The sequence below is a fragment of the Schistocerca serialis genome, chromosome 8, assembly GCF_023864345.2.
Source record: "Schistocerca serialis cubense isolate TAMUIC-IGC-003099 chromosome 8, iqSchSeri2.2, whole genome shotgun sequence".
NCBI lineage: Eukaryota > Metazoa > Arthropoda > Insecta > Orthoptera > Acrididae > Schistocerca > Schistocerca serialis.
Window position 1 is genome coordinate 615,183,225 of NC_064645.1, and position 6,102 is coordinate 615,189,326.

The window sequence follows — 6,102 nt, forward strand, 5'->3', positions numbered from 1 at the left end:
AACTAGGTGTTGTGTTGCCCTTACTTTTGTATTCTAACTGACGTTACGGCCCACAAAAAATCCAACAATTATCGACGACATGAGGATGCAAAAAGCAATGGAAACCACTGCACTAAAGGCACACAATGTATATTTTCAAGATATGTGGCCTATAATTGAAAAATGCCATGACGATCTTCTCATTGGCAAAGGTTTTCTGATTAGTCGAAAATTCAGATCACTTGAGCTAAATAGGACAAAAATATTGAATAATCAATGAAAAATAACATTCTAGGAGTTGGTGCGTGCAGTGTCAGAAATTTGTACGTGGTAGGGAAGCTGGAATATCATGAAAATGAAATACTAAGGCTCAGTCTAGATCTAGTGGGATCAGTGAAGTGGAAACAACATAAGCATTTTCAGACAGGCGTATACAGGGTAATATCATCAACAGCCAAAACTGTAGTGGGATTCATTACAAATAGGAACAGTAGCCTCAGAAGTTGGGCAGACAAATACAGGTACCAGGAAGGTAACTGCAAACAAGCTTTATACAACAGCAGAAATACTTCAACAGATGAAGGAGAAAATACAAAAAACGGTCAGGGAAAGATGGGACTGCAGCAATATAAGTCATCTAGGGAAGAAATTAATTGTAAGTGTACAGAAGCTAAGACGGCTGCAGGAAAAATGAAAAAAAAAAACAAATAGGAAATTGTGCTTGGAAATATAGATACTGCAAACATAAACGTCAAAACAACCTTTGGTGAAGTTAAAAGCAAGACTGGCAAAGTTAAGAGGACAATGGGAATTCTACTATTAAGTTCAGAGGAGATAGTAGATAGGTTGCACGATTACATTGAAGGCAGGTCTGATGATATGCCAGAAGAACAAATGGGATGACATAAGGATTCCAGTATCGGAGTTTGAATTTTAGAGAGCTTCGAAAGACTTGTGATCAAATTAGGTAGAATGCATCAATAACATGTCTTCGCAATTTATAAAATCTTTGCGGGATGTGACAACCAAATGACTTTTCTGGATGGGTTGTAGAATCAATGAGACTGAAGATATACCATCAGACATTTCAGAAAATATCACCTACAGAATCCCAGAGGTAACAAGGAGAGATACGTGCAAGGCCTATACAGTCAGTATAACAACTCATACCATTAGATGGAAATTGCCAACGAAACCCAAATTTTTGGGGTCAGTCGGCAATCTCCACCTACTACTACCACTGATCCCCCATCCCTTGCTAAAATGTTGGGTCCATTCAACTCACTTTTTTTTATTAAAATTTAACTGAATAACGTCAATAAACTTACCTACTAAAATCATTAATGTTAACCCAATATAAAAGAAAAATTTCACACTAGAAAAAATCTAATATTATTTCATTTTTTTTAAGCTAGTAAATTTTTTATTTCTCATTAAAAAAATATATTTATATTTACTGTTAAGAAATAAAGCGCTTATATGTTCTTTGAGTCCAATACTATATTTCCAATGAACATAATCATCCTTTAAATTCATAACATCAATAAAATTTCGGAAAACATTTTTATCTTAAATCCCAATGTATAATATGTATGTGATAAATAAAATATTTGTCCATTTGTCAAATAACACTAATGATGTTCTTTTAAGCACATTCTATGTTAAGGATCTCAAACTCATCTAAAACATATAAAAGACCCATCTAAATAGAATTTTTTATTTTTTATATACTTCAGAAAACTTTTTATGTTTATTTTAATAGTTGTCTTTGTTTGTAGATATTTATAAAAACCAATGTAAATTTTAATTTCTTGGCAGTTTATACACTTTTAAATTCATATATTCTTCATCATTTTTTATGTTTTTTAATTTGTAAATTATGATAATATATTCGAATGTTCATCATTTGGTATTCATTTTAAACATTGTTCTACAACCATCTTTTGTATATTTCTGTGAAGTAAAATTATAAACTGACTTCGCAACTTTACAATTTTTACATATCTTAGATAGGGTAACTTCCATTCATTAAGAAAGAAATAATTATTGTTGAAAAAATAATCTTTTTATTTTATATTATAACATTTTTTTCGGTACTCAAATATTCAGAGAATTGTTAAAACCAAGCCATTTAACAAAAGCTCTATCTTTTTTTTCAACTAGGTACACATTTGGGTAATTAATTTTTTGTAGTTCATCATAAGACTTTCCTTTAACTTCTCTCTTTTAATTTGTATGTCATTGTATTTAAATAAATACACTTTTTAATTTCGAAAATTTCTGTTGAATAATTAGCTATGTAGCCATTATCAAAAATTATTTCTCATTTATTTAGTTTAACGCTTTTATATTATGGGTTATTGTACACAGCAAATTTTTTTAATAATTTCTTTCATTACCTACTATTGGTTTCATTTTTATTGTGAATATTTTGTATTATTATATCCACAACAAGGTTTTTAACAAATCGAGATGTTTATAATTTCCTTGAAGAGAACATTTTTTCCACATTTTCTCTTTTAGTATTCTATTAAATTTTTCAACAACAGACACTTTTAACTCTGTAAAAGTTGGAAATGATTAATTTTTATATTTTTTCCTAACTTCTTGAAATTCTTTATTATAAAATTCTTTTCTATTATTTATTTGCAAATTACTTGATCGTTTTTGACTTAAATTTTTCTTAAGGAACAGTGTTGTGTCATCTGATACGTTTTTAACTGGTATAGCCAAAGCATGTTTTGAGGAGATATCAATTACAGATTATAAATATTTATAACCTTCATTCATTTTCGAAATTCCTTTCAAATTATTTGAATCCATCTCTACTAGATCAGCTTGCCATAAATCATCTATACCAGAAGAATTAACATTTCTTCTTGTAAAATTTTTTCTTACCAGTTATGTAGTTCATAAATTATTTCTTCTCGAATATTTGGCTGTGAACAGTGACTGTGAAGTTTTTCAAATCCACCATATAGTAAATATTGACTCATACCACTACCATATAAATTATATTCATCTAAATATGCTATATAATTCGATATCTTATTTTTATCAAAATTTTTCATATTTTTATTGCTTCTTTAATACATAATTTGTAACATTGGGATACACCTATTCTTATTCATTTTCCAAACCATTAAAATCACATCATAATTGTGTGATTATTCAATTGTTTGATCAGCAATTTTATGCATCACATCAGAAGATTAACTAGGTGCTGTATAAAACCAAGATGGATCTAAATCACATGCTTATATAAATGTTTTTCTACAACTTTCTAAAACATCAGCTAGTAATGAAATATCAGTTTATATATATATTTCATGATACACTCCTAAATTTTTTATGTTTACTTTTACCCAAATTAGTATAGCATCATGATGTCCCTCTTCACTAAAATCACATCGATTCATTATAAAATCCTTATTTTAGTGTAAGTTTCGTTTCTTCAAATTTTTGTCGACTATCGGTAAATCATAAGGATAAACTCCAGTTTGAATTACTGAATTTATTAGCTCAGCTGAAAAATTTTCTCAAATATTTTCTTTTGTTTCTTTCTTAAAACTGAAAAACGTCAATCAGAACCTGAAGCCAAAATTTCATATGTATCAATAAATCTCATTTCTGTTTTTTACCAAAACTAATATATTTAATTTCATTATTTGGTATTTAACGTTACTTTTTCAACATAACCAAGTTCTTGATTCATGTTGTTAGTACTTGATAGTAAGAGAATTTTTGGATCAAGTTGACAGTTATCTTTTTTTAATAACATATGTTCAAAGCCTGTGTAAATAACAAAAGGAACTTTTTGGATAAATTATTAATTTTTACATTCTTTGTATTAACCTTATTCTGGCAGTCCTACTTTTACCAGTTTATTAATTAAGCAATCATTTAGATAGTTGTCTAATTTTTATTATGAAAATGTACTAAACATAAATCATAAATAAATTATTGGTGCCCATTTTTTAAATTTGAAGTGAAACAAGTTTAGATGAGTCTTTTATTCAACAGTAGTGTTAATTACTTTCATTTTCAAATATATCATTTATTAACATGTTTTTCTCTCTTTGAATTTGTTATTTTTAATGGTTAAACCTGATATTTTTCATCAAAAGAATACATAATAGACACATTACATTTAATCTCAGTTTTTGGAATATCATCTGTTTTCTACATTTCTGTCTATTTGTTGGATTTAATGGTGATGCTAAAGACCACAGAAAAAAATTTTCATCATTTCCTTTTACATTAATACAAGCTTGTTTTAGTTTTATTTCTTTCTCATAATTTGATGTAAGATGAGTCTCTTAAGGAACATATCTGTTAATTGCTAACTGTATGACAATTTTATTTAATGTCTCACCAGAAACAAGAATTTGAAAATTTGCCATTTTTGTCAAAATATATTTTTTTAAGTTTCTGTAGTAAACCTATAATTTAGGTTTCGATGTCAACATTTCATAACTTTATTATCTTTTGGCATTCCATATTCACAAAATAAATTGAAATTTATTTTCAAACCATTAGATATTTTTAAATTTTCTTTTACTATATACTTAATTTTTGGTTTCACAGTATTGAAGATGTGATTAGTTCCAATTGAGTTCACATTATATTCTATATTTATAGTCTGTATTCTTTTTTAAATCCGTTTTTGACTAAATAAGCTGCACAGGATTAGCCGAGCAGTCTAAGGCGCTACAGTCATGGACTGTGTGGCTGGTCATGGCAGAGGTTCAAGTCCTCCCATGGGCATGGGTGTGTGTGTTTGTCCTTAGGATAATTTAGGTTAAGTAGTGTGTAAGCTTAGGAAATGATGACCTTAGCAGTTAAGTCCAATAAGATTTCACACACATTTGAACATTTGACTAAATAAAATTTCTCTGTTTTCGACTTTTTGTTTTCACAAAAAATTGTTATGAAAGGAAATATTTCAGATAAATGTTTAGACTGATTATTTGTTCAAACTTCAACATCGTTTTCAATTTTGAAATGTGGTAATCCATTTCAGTTCTTCCTTGGCTTTATATTGATTCTTATTAAGCATTTATTAAGGTTATAATTCAATCATTCATTTAATTTATAGTACCATTTTGCAAACTATAATTTACAATAAACACAAAGACCAAAATCATGAGCTTCAGGCATGTTGAACATATTAGTGATCACTAGTGTTTTTTTTTTATTTTTTAGTCCCTTATATTTTAGATTACCACCCCATTCTTTATAAAAAAGAAAAACACATTAATACTTAGTTTATTATATCCGTTTGGAAAATAATTTTAAGTTCTTTGTTGAGTTCTGAAGAATTTCTTTTACCACCTTTAGTGTTTCTATATTCAGGATTAGGAATAGTATATGAAAAATTTAAATGTAGCTCACTAATGCTTTTAAGGATATTAGATTTGTTTTTTTTCATTCTTATTTATTAGGAAATTAATTAGACTTTTTTAAAAAGAAAATTTATTGACCTTTTAGAAATGAGCCTTGTTTTGGTTTGTGAATTCAAGATCATGAAACTCATTATGTTTATGTTTTTTCATTCCATTATATTTTAGTTCAGTATTTTCTTCTTCAAAATAATTATTGTTATATCACTTAATTCATTTATTATATCTTTATGGCAAAGTAGTTTTCCACTCATTTTTAGTTCCAAACTTATTTGTCTGCCATACTTTTGTATTTAAATATTCACAGCCAGATAGGTCACATAAAAAGTTTTTATTCTTGTCCACTAATTTTCAAACCAATTGAAATGGTCAGAATTGTTAAATATATTATGATATGAATTCATTTATATAGAATAAAAGTTAAATAATTATTGGTCTTCATGTGATTCTAACAATTTGGCAAAGAAACATCTACTGACAAGTCTTATACATAGAAAAATTCATTAGTACACTATTTTTATTGACTAAATGGTAGGAGATGTTTTGTAGAGATTATCAAACATGCCGAAATATCGATATTATTTATTGATAAATTCATTATTTATATTATTACCAGTAACAACATCTCTTTTTAGAATAAAATAATACTCGAAATTATGAATTTTTTGTTCATTTCTAGTCACATATGCAGAGTAAATTATTTGTTTATTATATATTTTTA